General features: G+C 45.7%; 1 protein-coding gene across 2 annotated transcripts in view; it reads left to right on the forward strand.

The window, feature by feature from the left end:
* The window catches only part of AMPD3 (adenosine monophosphate deaminase 3), a 108785-nt gene that overhangs the window by 1319 nt on the left and 87963 nt on the right, over positions 1 to 19503 (forward strand). The window lies entirely within an intron of this gene.

Genomic DNA, 19503 nt, shown 5'->3' on the forward strand with positions numbered 1-19503 from the left:
CCCGCCCCGTCGGGGTGGCGGCCGCAGGGGCTCCCGGCCAGCGCTGCCCCTCAGGCTCCGAGCTGCTGAGCTGGCCGCCGCCCGGACGGGGCAAGGACCGGACCCTACCCCTGCACCTTCCTCTCCTTCTCGCCCCGTCCCCGCCGCTCCTCCTTTTCTTTCTCTTTCCCTCCCTCTCCTTCCCTCCTCCATCTCTCCCTCTCCCCCACGGCCTTCCCCTTCGGCCTCCCCCAGCCTCCCCTCCTCGGCCTCCCCCATGTCTCTACTTCCCCCCCAACATGTCTCCCCTCCTCTGCCTCCCCCCACATACTCTGCCTCCCTCCTCTGCTTTCTCCATGTCTCCCCCTTCTCTGCCTCCCCTCTCTCCCTCCCCTCCTCTGCTTTCCCTCCTTTCCGTCCCCTGTCTCTCCTTCCCACTTTCCCCCCATGTCTCCCATTCTCTCACTCCCCCCTCTCCTGCCTCCCTCCTCTGCCTTCCCCCTCTCTCCCGGATGTCCCCCCTCCTCTGCCTCCCCTGCCTCTCCTTTCCCTCCCCTGCCTCTACTTCCCCCAATGTCTCCTCTCCCTCCCTTCCCTGCCTCTACTTCCTCCTCTGCTCTCCCTCCCCTCCTCTGCTTCCCCTCTTTTCTCTTCTCTGCCTCTACTCCCCCCCCCCCATGTCTCCCCTCCTCTTCTCCCCCTCTCCCTCCCTCCTCTGCCTTCTCTCTCTCTCTCCCATGTCACCCCCTCCTCTCCCTCACCTACCTCTACTTCCCCCGCTGCCCTCCTCTACTCCCTTCTCCCCCTTCTTCCCCTGTAAGCCTGTTGTGGCCAGGGATTGTCTCTCTTTATTATCGTATTGTACTTCCCAAGTGCTTAGTCCAGTGCTCTGCACACAGTAAGTGCTCAATAAATACGATTGAATGAATGAATGCCTCCCTTCTTCTCCCTCCCCTCCTCGGCCTACCTCCCTCCTCTGCCTCCTCCCTCTCCCGCCCCATGTCTCCCCCTCCTCTGCCTCCCCTGCCTCTATTTCCCCCCTCCCTCCCCTCCTCTGCCTTTCTCCCCCCTATGGGCAGGGATTGTCTCTCTTTATTGTTTTACTGTACTTTCCAAGCGCTTAGTCCAGTGCTCTGCACACAGTAAACACTCAATAAATATGAATGAATGAGTGAATGTCTCCCTGCCTCTACTTCCCCCTCTGCCTCACACCTCTTCCCCTCATGTCTCCCCTCCTCCACTTCCCCTCTGCCTCACCCATCTTCCCCTCATGTCTCCCCTCCTCAGCCTCCCTTGCCTCTACTTCCCTGCCCCTGCCCGCCGCCACGTCCCCTGCTGCTGCTAATGCTGTTGTTGCTGCTGGGCACTGGGCGAACCCAGTCCCTTTCGTCAGGCGCTGACCGTACTGGAGAGCTACTGGGTCTCCATCCTCCCTTTCCCACAGCCCAGCCCGCTCCCCTGCCCACCTCTCTGGACTTGCCCTGGGCAGGAAATGTGGCTGTTATACTGTCCTCTCCCAAGCTCTTAGTACAGTGTTCTGCACATAGCAAGTGCTCAATAACTAATCACTGACTGACTGGCTATCCCCAGCACCAAAGGAGAAGGAGCCAAGGTAAACCCATCGTCACCCATCCTGTTTATCGATCGCTTACTTAGTAGGTGGGCGGCTACGACGAGGGTTGTTAGACCCGTTCCCCTCAGGAGAGGATGTTGGCTTTTCGCCTTCCCTTGCCCCATCCAGCTGTGCCAACACATCTGGCTGACTTGTCACCCCCTGGGCGGAAGGCTGGCAAAAACTGCAGTTCGGGGAGGCGCAGCACCAGAACTCGTTAGGGGAGGAATTCCTCTCATGCCTTCCTAGCTGTAATGCAGAGAGGTAATTAAGTTATTACACTGTGCTGACAAGGGCTTTCTTCTGGAGTCATTGGGGAAACAGCACGGATGGAAAACCTGGCTTCTGTAACCTGGTCTGTGATTGAGAGGAGAGAGCAAAGTCTCAGGTTTTCTCTCTTTCTCTGCTTTCTTTTTTGTGGTATTTAAGTGCTTACTACATGCCAGACACTGCAGTAAGCTCTGGGGTAGATACAAGCTAATATCATACATTCAGTCATATTTATTGAGCATTTACTGTGTGCGGAGCACTGTACTAAGCAGCATGGCTCAGTGGAAAGAGTCAGAGGTCATGGGTTCTAATCCCGGCTCCGTCACTTGTCAGCTGTGTGACTTTGAGCAAGTCACTTAACTTCTCTGTGCCTCAGTTACTTCATATGTAAAATGAGGATTAAGACTGTGAGCCCCACATGGGACAACCTGATCACCTTGTTGCCCCCCCAGCATTTAAAACAGTGCTTTGCGCATAGTAAGCACTTAACAGATACCATCATTAATTAATTACTAAGAGTTTGGGAGAGGACAATATAGCAATAAACAGACATGTTCCCTATCCACAAGGAGCTTACATAGGCTGGATGTATTAGATGTCCCACATGGGACATGGGTACAGAGAAGTGAAGTGACTTTTTAAAATAGTACTTAAGTGCTTACTTTGTGCCAGACACTCTACTAAGAGCTGGCTGAGAGAGATAGAAGCTAATCAGATTGAACACAGTCTGTGTTCCACATGGGGCTCACAGCTCCAATCCCCATTTTACAGATGAGGTAACTGAGGCACAGAGAAGCGGCGGAAACAGGATTAGAACCCAGGTCCTCCTGACTCCCAGGCCCTACTCTATCCAGTAGGCCATGCTGCTTCTTAAATGAGTAAGCCTCCTGCTTTTTTGCAAGGTATATCTCTCTTCTGGAAAACCCCATCTGGGTCACTGAGTTTTTCACAAAGCTCAGTCATCTTATGTATTATCCCAAACATTTTGCACTTCTCACAGAGCCTCAACCAAGGTCAGAAGAGGAAGGGCGTCTGAGATACTTGGGAAACTGAGATGATGTTTACTAGGGGCTGTGTTTGAACTGATTAGCTTGGATCTACCCCAGCGCTTGGTATATGCTTGGTATATTGTCTGACGTAAAGTAAGTGCTTAACACATGCGGTAAAAAAAAAAAACAACCCACCTTCCAGGCTGCATTTTCATTTTTAAAGCTATCCAAAAAGACATTTCTATTTCTATGATCGGCTGGCCCAGGAACTTTCATCTTAAAAGTTACTGTCTCAGAAAGATTCTTTTTCTCAACATTGTCATCGTCATCACGAGAACGGTGATATTTGTCAAGTGCATACTGCATACCAAGCACTTTACTATCCAGTAGGATAGATTCAAGGTAATAGGGTTGAATATTGTACCTTCCAAGAGCTTAATACAGTGCTCTGCACAAAGTGAACGCTCAGTAAATGCGACAATGAATAAATGAAGTCCCTACCTCTCATCTGATTCACAGTTAAGTAGGAGGGAGAACACTGAATTGAATCCCCATTTTATAGATTAGAAAACAGAGGCACAGAGAAATGAAGTGACTTAAGTCACACAGTGGACAAATAGCAGAGGCAGGATTAGGACCCAGGTCCTCTGACTCCCAAATCTGTGTTCTTTCCACCAGACCTCACTGTCAATCATATTTATTGAGTGCTTACTGTGTACAGAACAGTGTACTAAGCTCTTGGGAGAGTACAATAGAACAATGCAGCAGACACACTGCTTCCCCATCATAAAAAATACTTATTTTAAAATAAACTTAAAACCTTAGCGTCTCCCTCCTGCTGAGTTATGTTAACACGGCACCATATTCTGCTCTGTTAATCAGCTCTTGATTTAATATGGGATTCGGTTCAAAGGTGTTCATCCAATGGTTACTTGTTTTGATGTGTAATAATGATATAAGGTAATCAGGTTGTCACATGTGGGGCTCACCGTTTTAATCCCCATTTTACAGATGGGGTAACTGGGGCACAGAGAAGTTAAGTGGCTTGCCCAAGGTCACACAGTAGACAAGTGGCAGAGCTGGGATTAGAACCCACGACCTCTGACTCCCAAGCCCTTGTGGTTTCCACTAAGCCACGCTGCTTCTCCTATATAATTCTATTTATTTATATCCTGTTTACTTGTTTTGATGTCTGTCTCCCCCGCTTCTAGACTGTAAACGCTGTGTGGGAGGGATTGTCTCTCTTTATTGCTGAATTGTACTTTCCAAGCGGCTAGTACAGTGCTCTGCACACAGTAAGCGCTCAATAAATACGATTGAATGAATGAATGACCTGGGTGATGAGAGAGAGGATTTCAGCTGTTCTTGTTCACTCTGCAGTTGCCATTCTCTCTGGTTTTACCTTGGCTGTAAATGGGTTTTGTACATAGAATTATTGTGTGCCCTTGGCGGTAGGTACAAGTTAAAAAGGTTGGAAACAGAACTTACTCTCTGTCCCATATGGGGTTCCCAGCCTAGTTAAGAGGAAGAATGGGTATTGATTCCCCATTTTACAGATGAAGAAACCAAGGCAGAGAGAAGTGAAGGGACTTGCCTAAGGCCCCCTAGCAGGCAAGTCAGAGAAGCAGCGTGGCTTAGTGGAAAGATCACGGGCTTGGGAGTCAGGGGTCATGGTTTCTAAACCTGGCTCTGCCACTTGTCAGCTGTGTGACTTTGGGCAAGTCACTTAACTTCTCAGTGCCTCAGTTACCTCATCTGTAAAAATGGGGATTAAGACTGTGAGCCCCACCTGGGACAACCTGAAAACCTAGCATCTCCCCAGAGCCTAGAACAGTGCTTGGCACATAGTAAGGGCTTAACAAATACCGTAATTATTGTTATTATTAAGTGGCAGAGCCGGAATTAGAACCCAGGTCCTCTGCCTCCCAGGTCCGGGCTCTTTCCACTAGGTCACGTCGCTTCTCTAAAGGTGAGTGGCCCTGTGCAAACCACTGTTGGTGATGGTGGCGATACCGCCTAGTGGAAAGAGCCCAGGACTGAGAAGACACCCGTGTTCCAATCCCTGCTTTGCTACTTAGAGAAGCAGAGTGGCTCAGTGGAAAGAGCCCGGGCTTGGGAGTCAGAGGTCAGGGGTTTGAATTCCGACTCTGCTGCTTGACAGCTGTGTGTCTGTGGGCAAGTCACTTCACTTCTCTGAGCCTCAGTTACCTCATCTGTAAAATGGGGATTAACTGTGAGCCTCACGTGGGACAACCTGATTACCCTGTATCTACCCCAGCGCTTAGAACAGTGCTCGGCACAAAGTAAGCGCTTAACAAATACCAACATTATTATTATTATTACTTGCCTGCTGTGTGGCCATGGTCATATCACTTCACTTCTCTGTACCTCAGTTTCCTCTCCGGTGAACAGGGGATTTGATACCTGTTTGCCCTTACTTTTGTCTAGAGACCCCCATGTGAAATGGGGACTGTGCCTCTATCTTGTATTCTCCCCAGTGCTTAGCATAGTGCTTGACCCATTGTAGACACTTAAAAACTGTTGATGGAGGCTCCTGTCAGCTTTGCTCTTGAGACTTGACCAAGATCCTGCATGAGGGAATGTATTTTAGGGTTAAATGGTGCTACTTGCCCTCTCTCTTCTGTCATTCATTCAGTTGTATTTATTGAGTGCTTACGGTGTGCAGAGCACCGTACTAAGCAGGAAAGTACAATACAACAATAGAGACAATCCCATGTTCTCTCTGAGGCACAAAGCTTGGAAAGCAGTGTGTCTTAGTGGAAAGAGCATGGGCTTGGGAGTCAGAGATTGTAAATTCTAATCCCAACTCTGTCATTTATTAGCTGTGTGACTTTGCCAACTCCCTTAACTTCTCTGTGCCTCAGTTGCCTTATCTGTAAAAGAGGGATGAAGCCTGTGAGCATCACATGGATAACCCAATTACCTTGTATCTACCTCAGCGCTTAGAACAGTACTTGGCAGATAGTAAATGCTTATTATTAACAAATACCATTAGTATTATTATTATCTTTGCCTTATTTACCTCATCTGTATAATGAGGATTAATTCTATGAGCCCCATGTGGGACAGGGACTGTGTCCAACCTGATTTGCTTGTATCCACCCCAGCACTTAATACAGTGCCTGGCCTAGAGTAAGCACTTAACAAATACCATAATAATAATAATGTTGGTATTTGTTAAACACTTACAATGTGCAGAGCACTGTTCTAAGCGCTGGGGTAGATACAGGATATTCAGGTTGTCCCATCTGAGGCTCACAGTCTTAATCCCCATTTTACAGATGAGGGAACTGAGGCACAGAGAGGTTAAGTGACTTGCCCACAGTCCCACAGCTGACAAGTGGCAGATCCGGATTCGAACCCGTGACCTCTGACTCCCAAGCCCATGCTCGTTCCACTGAGCCACACTGCTTCTTTATTATTAGAGAGGGCAACAGGCAAGTAGGCAGGCAAGGGTAAAAACCACTAACCCTGTTATCAGTTCCTCTGGGCAAGTTCTCTGTCTTAAAGCGGCATGGTCTAGTGGATAGGGCCCTGGCCTGGGAGTCAGAAGGTCATGAGTTCTAATCCCATCCCCTGCCACTTGTCTGCTCTCTGACCTTGGGCAAGTCACTTCATTTCTCTGTGCCTCGGTCACCTCATCTGTAAAGTGAGATTGACACTGTGAGCCCTATGTGGGACAGGGACTGTGCCCAAGCTGATTAATTTATGTCTCCATACTTAGGACAGTGCTTGGTGCATAGTAAGTGTTTCACAAATACCTTTAAAAAAACAACAGAAAAGCCTTCATGACTAGAAAGTGGTTGATCTTTCAATCAGTCACTCAGTGGTATTTAATGAGCACTTTTTATGTACAGAGCGCTGTACTAGGCGCTTGGGAGAGTACAATAAAATTACCCTTAATGAGCTTTGGTCTCTAAAGGGATAACCCCATTCTCCTCTATCCCAGGAGGTCTTGTCTGGGAGATGGGGGTCTCAGCGAAGGTCTCAGGCAGGGGAACTCTGGCTTGAGAGCTCCAGATGACTCCATGCTCTCCCTCTAGACCATAAGCTTGTTGTGGGCTGGGAATGTGTCTATTGTCCTACTGTACTCTCTCAACTGCTTAGTACAGTGCTCCGCATATAGTAAGCACTCAATAAATTTTACAGACTGACCCCAGTCTTCAGTTTCTTCGGGGGGTGTTAGCTCCTTGACCCATTTACACAACTGCAAAATTTCTCCAGAGCCAAGGGGCATTTAAAGCCAGGAGTAGAAGTTGCTTCCTTTCATTTGAATTGGATTTCAATCAACAATATTTATTGAGTGCTTACTGAGCACTCTACTAATAAGATATTCGGAGATTACGATAATAAAGGTCATCTCATCAGAGATCCTAGGTGCCTCACTGGTAAGTCTTGTAGAAATACTTAGCTTAAGAGGAAATTCAGAATGGAGAAGCAGCATGGCCTAATGGAAAGAGCCCAGGCCTGGGAGTCAGAGGACCAGGGTTCTACTCCTTGCTCTGCCTCTTGCCTGCTGTGTGGCCTTGGGCAAAATACCATCATTATTATTCTCTGTGCCTCAGTTTCCACTGCAAAACGGGGATTAAATACTGTGAACCCTGTGCAGGACAGGGCCTGTGACCCAACGATCTTGTATCTACCACTGCTTAGTACACTTTTTGGCCCAAAGTCAATACATAATAAATAGCACCATTATTTTTTTTATAACTAGGAGGTGGTTTCTTTCTTGATTTCTTTCTTTATACACAGAGAACCCATTTATGTCAATGTGGCAACACAGGCTAGCTCTGTGCCTGTAAAGGTGTGGCTACACATTTAGGCCATTAGTTGAAGTTCAGGCAGTCTTCATTGTCTGGCAAATCCCCAGACTAGCCTGGATTTAGGGCTTAAAAATAAAATTAAGGGATGGAAAGGTAGGAATTTCATGAAAAATCGAAAACATGATCCACCATGGGAGTTTTGCACTTATTTTAACCCCAGATTCTGGGGTGTTGGTGAGTGAGGTAGCTGTGGAATGATGGGAGCAAAGCTGGATAAAATGTTTTTTTGTCTCTAGCTTTCCTAACTGCTGCTCTTGGGAGAGTGAGAGACAGAACTCTGAATCTGCAAGCAGGATCAGTTGGCTCTGCTTCCAGATCTCCAGGCTGGCTGCTTAATAACTGTTGTTCCAATACTGCTGCTGCCAGACACTCTCTTTCTGCTGCTTACGTTGGGGAGTAGTGTGGCCTAGCGGAAGGAACATGGGCTCGGGAGTAAGAGGATCTGGATTCTAATCCTAGCTCTGTCAGTTGAAGTCATTTAATTTCTATGCTTCAGTTCCATCATTTGGAAAATGGGGATTCAATACCTGTTCTCCTCCTACTTAGACTGTGAGTCCCATGTGGGAACTGATTTTCTTGTCTCTACCCCAGCAGTTAGTACAGCGTTTGGCACATAGTACTTAACTATTATTATTATTTCCAGATGTTCTCACTCCTTGCCCTCCTGTATTGGTTTTCACCTGTGAATTTTTTTTATGGTATTTGTTAAGTACTTACTATGTGCCAGGCACTGTTGGAGGTGCTTGGGTAAATATAAAATAATCAGGTTAGACACAGTCCATGTTACACAGGGCTCACGGTGTTAATCTCCCATTTTACAGATGAGGTCACTGAGGTCCAGAGAAGTGAAGTGACTTGCCCAAGGTCACACAGCAGACAAAGTAGCTGAGCAGGGATTTGAATTGCACTGGACAACCTTACCTGCAAATTTTGGGCAGGCTTTTCGGGCAGAGTTTGGCAGATTGGGAGTTCGAGTTCCAGTAAGGTTCAGTGGCTAGAATCAGGCAACATGAGAAGTTAGAAAAACTGGGATTAGAGTTCATTCAATTGTATTTACTGACTACTGGGTGCAAAGCACTGGACTAAGAGTTTCAGAGTTTCTGATGCTCAATTACATTTCCTTTCCCCTGAACCCTCAACCTTGCTCTATTATACTCTCTCAAGTGCTTATTGCAGTGCTCTGCATACAGTAAGTGCTCAATAAATACCATTGATTGATGGATGGAGCTAAATTTGCTTCTCCTAGCCTGGTACCTTTCCCCCGAATTGGAGGAAGGGGCAGGAGGGTTAATATGTTTTCCCTCTGCTGCTGTCTCCTGAATTATTTAGTGAATAAATCATCCTTTTTTTTTTTTAAAGGAAGCTCATCAGTCTCCTTTAGACTGTAAGTGAAACTGTTTATGAAGCAACTGTGAGAGCAGGTGGGTCATAATCTTGAAGTAGATGAGACCTGGACAGAAACAGGAGAAGCACATTTCAGCCCTCTAATCCCAGCTGTTCGTGGTCAGAAATATGGAGGGCTTTCCAAAACTCCCGTTTATGATTGGATAGAAGATGTTAGGACACAGGCACATGTTCTAGGCTAAGTTTAGGACTGGGGCTTCTTAGAGCAAAGGTTGGACAATATCTAGCTTTCTCCATTGACAGTGCCAATCCTCCTGCTCACTTTCCATTATCACCGTCACCGTCATTATCATCACCGATGCTATTTATTGAGCGCTATTTATGCGTTTATATGTATTATATTCATTCATTCAATCGTATTTATTGAGCACTTACTGTGTGCAAAGCACTGTACTAAACCCTTGGGGGAGTACAATATAACAAACAAACCCACAGTGAGCTTACAGTCTGGAGGGGGAGACAGACCTTAATATAAATAAATAATTTATTCTATATAATAGATTTACCTCTTCTGAGTGCTACTGAAACCCAACCCAAACTGCTGAAGCAGCATGGCCTAGTGGATAGAGCAAGGCCTGGGAGTCAGAAGGTCAGGGGTTCTAATCCTGGCCCCCGCCACTTGTCTGCTGTGTGACCTTGGGCAAGTCACTTCACTTCTCTGGGCCTCAGTTCCCTCATTTGTAAAAATGGGGATTAAGATCGTGAGCCCCATGTGGGACAGGGACTGTGTCCAACCCAGTTTAGAACAGTTCCTGGCACATAGTAAGCACCTAACAAATACCATAATTATTGAAAGAGAGATTCCCTGGTAGAGAGAGAGCAGCTTCGACAAGGAATAAATCTGGTCAGTCCATAGCATCCTCTGGAGGAGGCTGAGCAGACAGACCATGAACATGCAGGTCAGAGGGACAAGAGCAGTTAGAGCTGATACTAGATGGCAGTCAGTCAATCCATGGTACTTAATGAGCGCTTACTATATGCAGAGCACTGTACTAAGCGTGTGGAAGAGTGCAGCACAGAAGAGTTTCTGGTTAAATTCATTCATTCAATCATATTTATTGAGCACTTACTGTGTGCAGAGCACTGTACTTAGCACTTTGGAGAGTACAGTATAACAATAAACAGACACATACCCTGCCCACAATGAGCTTACAGACTAGAGGGGGAAAGGTCTCCTGCCTCCTTTGTTTAGAACTGGTGGGAGATAGGGGCTGTAAAGAGGATTTAATAATAATAATGTTGGTATTTGTTAAGCGCTTACTATGTGCAGAGCACTGTTCTAAGTGTTGGGGAAGATACAGGGTAATCAGGCAGTCCCACGTGAGGCTCACAGTCTTCATCCCCATTTTACAGATGAGGTAACTGAGGCACAGAGAAGTGAAGTGACCTACCCACAGTCATACAGCTGACAAGTGGCAGAGGCGGCATTCGAACCCATGACCTCTGACTCCCAAGCCCGGCCTCTTTCCACTGAGCCACGCTGCTTCTCTTTACACTCTAAGCAGCTATGGGAGGATTGGAGGGAGTTATTTTTCCAGCAGTTGAATAATAATAATGATAATTATGATACTTAAGTGCTTACTACAGGCTAAGTACTGTTCTAAGTGCTGGGATAAATGCAAGTTAATCAGGATGGACACAGTCCCTGTCCCACATGAGTCTCACAGTCTTAATTCCCATTTTACGGAAGAGGCAACTGAGGCCCAGAGAAGTGAAATGACTTGCCCAAGGTCACACAGCAGACAGATAGCAGAGCCAGGACTAGAACCCAGGTCCTTCTGACTCCTAGGACTGTGCTCTGTGAGGGACCACTAACCCCCAAAAGTTCAGGCTGGTCACCTGGTTTTTTGGACCAGACAGTCTGGTTTCCAGCTGACCTGGACTAGCCCCTATTGGGTACAGATTTGGCACCAGAGGCCTTTATGCCCAGTGTTTTTATTTGATTTTATTTGCCCTGCCCACCCCGCCCCCCGGCCTTGGCTCTGCCGCCAAGGCCCATGGGAAGGGAGGGCAGTGGCTCTGAGGTAAAGGTAGCTTCAGGGGTTCCCCACGCCCACTGGAGAAGAGCCCTCGGTTTAGACTGCCTTGACTAACTCACACAGAGTGATACATATAATGTCATCATCTTCTGCTCTGTGCCCAATTTAAGGCACGTGACATCACATGCTCCTTTTGTCCAGGATTCTGGAGGCTCATCCAATGGCTTCCCTATTTGAGGAGTTGTGAAACAGTCAGTCCTCTCCTCTGCTAAAGCCCCCGCCTCTTCATCGACTATCTATTTAACAGCACCTGGGAGAGAGGGATGTGAAAAGCCATGTAATTAGTAGATAATAATAATTGTAGAATTTGTTAAGCACTTACTAGGTGCCAGACACTATATTAAGCCTGGGGTAGATACAAGCGAATCGGGTTGGACACAGTCCCTGTCCCACTTGGGGCTCACAGTCTCAATCCCCATTTTCCAGATGAGGTAACCGAGGCACAGAGAAGTGAAGTAACTTGCCCAAGGCCACATAGCAGACAAGCAGCAGAGGAGGAATTTGAACCTAGGCCCTTCTGACTCCCAGGCTTGTGCCCCATCCACTAGGCCATGCTGCTTTCCCCCGTTTTCCTTCCTGATATCCTCCCCCGACTCTTATTTGTATGCTCAATCCCCATTTGAGATGGCAGAGCAAAGGAGGAATGTGTCTCTGCCCTCCACTGTCTTTTGATTATCAAGTGTCTTGGGGCTGAGAAGAGGTTATTGTGTGTTTTAATAGGGGTAGGGCAGGAACTTTGGATTGGATGGGAATTGCAAGTTTTAAACCCAATTCAATGCTGAGAAAATGTGCCAACTCATTATGGCCCGGGTACTGCAGCAGCAGTACCCGAGGAGAGGAGAACTTAGGCAAATGTTTCATCTGAGTAAACGTTCATCACAGAATTCTTTGTTCAGACCATTCCTTCTCTGCTCAGTCCTGCTCACAGATATGCAAAACTGAGATCTCCCACCAAACGAGCCTAACCAGTTGCCTTAAAAAATAGTATGAATAAGTATGGCATTTGTTAAGTGCTTACTGTGTGCTAGGCACTGTAGTAAGCACTGGGGTAGACACAAGCAAATGGGGTTGGACACAGTCCCTGTCCCACGTGGGGCTCACAGTGTCAATCCCTATTTTACAATGAGGATACGGAGGTCCAGAGGAGTGAAGTGACTTGTCCAAGGTCACACAGCAGACAAGTGGCATCGTCAGGATTAGAACCCACGCCCTTCTGATTCCCAGGCCCTTGCTCTCGCCACTGCTTCTGCTTCATGTCTTTGCCCATCGGTCATCCTGCTGCTGCTAATAATGATGATTGCGGTGTTTATTAAGTGCTTACTACATGCTAAGCATCCTAGTAAACACCGGGATAGATACTTGATAAGGAGGTCTGCAGGGTCTCTTGCCCACATGGGGCCCAAAATGTAAGAAGGAGGGAGAACAATTATTGAATACCTGCTTTACAAATGAGGAAACTGAGGCTCAAGGAAGTAACTAACTGGCCCAATATCACCCAGCGGGAAAGTGGCGGAGTCTGGATAAGAACCCAGGGCTTCGGACTTCCAAGCCAGTGCTCATCACAGTGGGACATGCTACTTCTCACCCTCCTACTGCTGCTCCTCATTAAATGTTCCACAGTAGAGAGACTGTCTTGGGCCATTGTAGAGAAGCAGCATGGCATAGTGGATAGAGCACGGGTCTGGGAGTCTGAAGGTCATGAGTTCTAATCCCGGCTCTGCGGTTTGCTGTGTGATCTTGGGTAACTCAGTTACCTCATTGGTAAAATGGGGATTGAGACTGTGAGCCCCAAATGGGACAGGGACTTTGTCCAACCCGATTTGCTTGTATCCACCCCAGCGCTTACTACAGTGTCTGGCACAAAGTAAGCACTTAACAAATACCATAATTAGTATCTTGATTATTTTCAAAAATGGATCCCCTGCTAGGTAGAAAGGACTCACTGTTCAGACTTGTTTGGGGAGTTGCGTTTTGTAATTTGGTGAATGGGGTGCTTTGAAAATAATTGCTTTGGTGTGGAAGCTGAATACCAGTTGAAAGATTGTCCCTTCCTTATTTTTAGTCTACTTTTAGGGGCCCTGGAATGCAAATAATGGGCATATAGTAAATGCTTAACAAATACCATTAAAAAATCCCCTTGTAAATTTATATATAAACAGGGAATGGGGAGAGATAAAAAGCATCCCAAAAGTTTTTATTTAAGCCATTTAGATTGATTCATTCATCCAGAGTAAAATGATAGTTATTTAAGGGTGAGGCAGTTTCAATAGCCAATCAAAGTCAGAGGATTCAAAATTAAATCTAGCAACCAATCCTCTACTCATCTATTAAAATAATGCAATAATGACGCAGATTCCCAAGAGTTTAGGGGAAAGATTTAATACTGCAGAATCACAGTATTTTTTCGTGCTGGTCGAGCAAAGCCCAGAAAAGATCTGTGGTTAAAATTGTGGTATGGAAATTGAGAGTGATGAGTTGAATAACTACTACTAAATTCCCCAGTGGTCCTGGGTGAATCTGAAAGTCCCAGTGACTGAATTTCCCTATTTGTGAAGGGGAATGAGGTTCCCTGTCAATCAGTAGTTTTCACCGAGTGCTTACTGTGTTCAGAGCACTGTACTAAGCACTTGGGAGAGTACAATATAGCAGAGTTGGTAGACATGATCCCTTCCCGAAAGAAGCTTAGAGTTTAGAGGGAGAGACAAATATGAAAATAAGTGACTGTTGGGGGAATGATAGAGCATAAAGATATGTACATAAGTGCTGTGGGACTGGGTTTGGGATGCTTGGAAGTTCTTGGTGACTTAATATGGGAAATTCTCATAGAAAGGACACTAACATGTTCAGAATGACAATTTTTTGTAAGGTATTCATTAAGCTCTTACTATGTGTCAAACAATGTTCTCCACTCTGGGGTAGGTACAAGTTAATTAGGTCAGACACTGTCCCTCTCCTCCGTGGGGCTCAAAGTCTAAGAGGGAGAAGAGGTATTTGATCCCCATTTTACAGTTGAGGAAACAGAGAAGTGAAGTGACTTGCCCAGGTCGCCTAGCAAACAACTGACAGAGCCAGAATTAGAACTCAGATTCCCTGACTCCCAGGCCTGTGATCTTTCCATTAGGCCACACTGCTTCTCTGCTAACCTCAGACCTAATAATAATTGTGACTTTTTAAGGTGCGTACTCTGTGCCAAACTATGGGGTATATACAGTTTCTCTCCCACACAGGGCTCACAGTGTAAGGAGAACACTGTAATTCCCATTTAATTCCTATTTTGACAGATGAGAAAACTGATGCACAGAGAAGTTAAGTGACTTGCTCAGAGTCACATAGCAGGCAAGAGGCAAGCCTGGGATTAGAAACCAAATCTCCTGACTTCCAGGCCCCTTCTCTTTCCGCTAGAGTCACTGTTTCTAATATACAATCAGTTTTATTCCCTTAATTTCCATATAAAAAAGAAAGGCATTCTGGGTTATTGGAGAAAAAGAAATTCTTAAAAAAAAAAATTCAGTTGAATCTAAAATTGCATCAGGATCATTTTAGCACTTGGAAAGAGAAAGAGCTTCTGTAGCTGTGGAGAGATTCAATAGCAAGCAGTGAACCAAGTATGCATATCTTTTTTTCCTGAGTTCTGTTAAGCATATTGGAGATATTGGGAATGTGGCACAGATGAAAAATCTAATAGCCAAAGTGTGACCTTTGCTTAGAATTTCAAAAAGTACGAACCGCAAAAATAAAGCAGCTTCCGAAAGGTGTTTTAATACAAATATTTTTTGATAAAAGTCATTAGATTGTCAGCTGTCCTGTAGACTGTAAGCTTGTTGTGGACAGGGAATGTGTCTGTTATTTTCTCGTGTTGTACTCGCCCAAGTGCTTAGTACAGTGCCCTACACACAGTAAGTTCTCAATAAATACGATTGATTGATTGGAGTGTCAGTTCCTTGAAGACAGGGATCGTGTCTAGTAATTCAGTTGTACTCTCCCAACCACCCAACCAATCAATAGTCTTTATTGAGCACTTACCTTATACAGAGCACTGCACTAAAAACCTGAGAAAGAACGAAACTACAGGGTAGACAGACATTAAAATAGATCATGGCTAGGAATATTTACATAAATTCTTTGGGGCTCGGGTGTCAAAGAAGCAGCATGGCTTAGTGGAAAGAGCCCGGGCTTGGGAGTCAGAGGTCATGAGTTCTAGTTCCGGCTCCTCCACTTGTCTGCTTGGGCAAGTCACTTAACTTCTCTGTGCCTCAGTTCCCTCATCTGGAAAATGGGGATTAAGTCTGTAAGCTCCACATGGGACAACGTGACTACCTTGTATCTACCCCAGCGCTTAGAACAGTGCTTGGCGCATAGTAAGCTCTTAATAAATACCTACCATTATTAAAGTACTTAAGGGGGACACAGCCAAGTGCACAGTCAACAGAGAGGGGAGGGCAGATAGTGGAAAAAAAGGGTTTAGTCAGGGAAGACCTCTTGGAAGAGATGCGATTTTAGGAGGGTTTTGAAGGTGGGGACAGTGGTAGACTGTCGGATGTGAAGGGGGAGGAAGTTCCAAGCTGAAGCGAGTTCTAGGCCCGAGGGAGAACGTGGGAAATGGGTTAGAAGAAGGATGATGATATCAAGTTACAGAGAATAGATTGTGTCAGAGGAGTGATGTAAGCAGTTTGCATTGTAGGAGGGAATCAGTGAAGTTAGGTAGGACGGAGAGAGCTGATCGAGTGCCCAAACGCTTAATATAGTGCTCTTTACTGAATAAGTGCTTCATCAATCCTGTTGATTGATTGATGTTAGAGTAGAAGACGGGTCAAGGAGTGAGAATTTGGGCCCCTCACTGGCCAGCTAGTGGCTGACTGCCTCTCCTTCTAGGCTATAAGCTCAATGTGGGTAAGGAACAAACATGTCTACCAACTCTGATATATTGTAATAATAATAATATTGGTATTTGTTAAGCGCTTACTATGTGCCAAGTACTGTTCTAAGCACTGGGGTAGATACAGGCTAATCAGGTTGTCCCACATAAGGCTCTCAGTCTTAATCCCCATTTTCCAGATGAGGTAACTGAGGCACCAAGAAGTAAAGTGACTTGCCCCAGTCACACAGCTGACAAGAGGCAGAGCCAGGATTAGAATTCATGACCTTTGACTCCTAAGCCCGTGGTCTTTCCACTGAGCCACCCTCCTTCTCTACTTTCACACAGCAGTGCGCACAATAAGTGCTCAATAAATACGATTGAATGAATGAGCGTTTGTGGGACTTGTACCTGCTGGGTGTTCTGTTGAAGTAGTAATAATAGTATTTATTGATCTCCAACTTGGGGTGGTTCACTGAATTAGGCGCTTGGACAGTATCAATCAATCAATCTCGTATTTATTGAACACTTACTGTGTGCAGAGCATTGTATTAAGTACTTGGAAGAGTACAGTATATCGGAGTTGAAAGACATATTCCTTGCTCACAGTGAACTTACGGTTTAGAGGGGGAGATGGTCATTAATATAAATAAATGAATTATGAGTATGTACATAAGTGCTGTGGGGCTGAAGGAGGGGTGAATCAAGGGTGCAAATCCAAGTGTGAGGATGACGCAGAAGGAAATAAAAGAAGAGGAAATGAGGGCTTAGTCAGGGAAGTCTTCTTGGAGGAGGTGTGCTTTTAATAAGGTTTTGGAGGTGGGGAGAGTGATGGTCTGTCAGATGTGAAGAGGGAAGGCATTCCAGGCCAGAGGCAGGACACGGGCAAGAATTTGGTGGTGAGAGAGATGAGATTGAGGTACTGTGACTAGGTTGGCATTAGAGGAGTGAAGTGTGTGGACTAGGTTGTAGTAAGAAAGCAGTGAGGCAAGGTAGGAGGGGGCAAGGTGATTGAGTGTTCTAAAGCCAATGGTAAGGGATTTCTGTTTAATGTGGAGTTGGATGGGCAACCCCTGGAAGTTTTTGAGGTGTGGGGAAACATGGACTGAATTTTTTTTAGAAAAATAATACAGGCAACAGAGCGAAATATGGACTAGAGTGGGAAGAGACAGGAGGCAGAGAGGTCAGCAAGGAGGCTGATAGAGTAATCAAGGCAGGATAGGCTAAGTGCTTTGACTTAACAAGGTAGCAGTCTGGATGTAGAGGAAAGGATGGATTTTAGCAAAGTTGTGAAGGTTGAACTGACAGGATTGGGTGACAGAGTGAATATATGGATTGAACGAGAGAAATGAGTCCAGAATAATGCCAAGGTTACAGGCTAGTTCATTCATTCATTAATGCAATCGTATTTATTAAGCGCTTAGAGAAACAGCGTGGCTCAGTGGAAAGAGCACGGGCTTTGGAGTCAGAGGTCATGAGTTCAAAGCCCGGCTCTGCCACTCGTCAGCTGTGTGACTGTGGGCAAGTCACTTCACTTCTCTGTGCCTCAGTTACCTCATCTGTAAAATGGGGATCAAGACTGTGAGCCCCACGTGGGACATCCTGATTCCCCTGTGTCTACCCCAGTGCTTAGAACAGTGCTCGGCACATAGTAAGTGCTTAACAAATACCAACATTATTATTATTACTGTGTGCCGAGCACTGTATTAAGCGCTTGAAAAGTACAATTCAGCACTACTTGTTTTCCATTTTGTCGCATCCTTTCAATCCAGGTTCAGGCCCTGTGTTTATCTCTGAATTCAAAGCTCCCTTCTTGGTAACGTTTCTGTCTATCAGAACATACATCCGCACTCCCTGGCCACCAGCCAACACACTCTCAAGCCAGCACGCTCACCCTGGGGCTTGAAAGATATGATTTGGCTATCTACAAGGCCTATCATGAACTAGATAATTATCAGACTTCACTAGTTATCATTCCGCTGGCTAATTGTCAGATTGCTTCACTTTGTACTGTGTCTCTCCGGCTCAGTTTTCCTGCTTCGGGGAACTGACCTTTCTTTGCCTCTCCCTCTGCCTACCTGTCGTCTCCACGGGGTGCTCTCTTTCGTTAGTTAAGGCTATCTTTTTTGTGGTAATAGTATTTGAGTGCCCATCGTGGGTAATTCAGTGTAAATAGTAAGTGCTTGGGAAATACCTAACAGAGAAATGACACATTCTCTACCCTCAAGTAGCTGTTTCCTCCATCTTGGCCCCCAGTTTCATTCGTTTTCTCTTTCTCCTCCCTGACAGACATTTATAAGGACACTCAGCTGTGCACACACATACACAAACACACACAGACAGACCCAGAAAATGCACACACGTGCGACTCTACCTTTCCACAGTTTTGACCCTCATCATTACAACTTTTAGCTTACTAACCAGGCTCACTCCTCTAATTCCTCCTCAGATCTTTTCTCCAGATGGTTTCCTGATTGCCTTTTATGTTTTCTTCTCCCCATTCTATCAGTTATAAAGAAAAAGGGCTGAAACCTGAGTGGGGGAATTTTCTTCTTGATTTTTTTTAAAAATGGTATTTGTTAAGTGATTTCTCTGTGCCAGACACTGTACTAAGTGCTGTAGTAGAAAGCATATTGTGGGCAGGGGGAATGCATCTGTTTATTGTTATATTGTACCCTCCCAAGTGCTTAGTACAGTGCTCTGCCTACAGTAAGCACTCAATAAATACAACTGGACACAGTCCATGTCCAACATGGGACTCAAGGTCTTAATCCCCATTTTACAAATCCCCATTTTACAAGATGAGGTGACTGGAGCACAGAGAAGTGAAGTGACTTCTCCAAAGTCACACAGCAGACAAGTGGCGGAACTGGGTTTAGAACCCAGACCCTTCTACCTCCCAGGCCCTTTTGGCCATGCTGCTTCTCATGTGTTGAACCCATCTTGTTTGTATAGATCCCTTTATGGGTCCACCTTATATCCTTTGTCTCCTAGGCCACCCCAGAAGAGAGGTGTTCATTAAAATCTGGAACTTCTCTGGCTAAATGATGCTCCCTGTTTTTTTGTCATTCCATGAAGTTGCCAGGACAGAAGGAAGGACAGGGCTGGTATTCAGAGTCTCTTTATGGCTTTTCCACGGGGTCTTACCCAAGACAAGTTAACTAATCTCCTTTTGGGTCAAATTCTCCTTATGTAAGCTAGTTTTAGTAAATATCCATGCCTCCCAGCGCTCAAAGGGATAAATAATAAAAATTAATGATATTTGCTAGTGATTGCTGTGCTGAGCCCTGTGGTAGATGGATATTTTCAGATCAGACACAATCCCTGTCCCACATGGGGCTCATGGTCTGAGTCAGTCAGTCAATCAATAGTGTTTATTAAGCATTTACTGTATGCAAAGCACTGTACTAAGCACTAGAGAGAGTACAGTACAATAGAATCGGTAGACACGATTTCTGCCCACAAGGAGCTGGCGATCTAGTAGAGGAGGCAGATGTTAAAATAAATTGCA

The sequence above is a fragment of the Ornithorhynchus anatinus genome, chromosome 3 (genome assembly GCF_004115215.2).
Source record: "Ornithorhynchus anatinus isolate Pmale09 chromosome 3, mOrnAna1.pri.v4, whole genome shotgun sequence".
NCBI lineage: Eukaryota > Metazoa > Chordata > Mammalia > Monotremata > Ornithorhynchidae > Ornithorhynchus > Ornithorhynchus anatinus.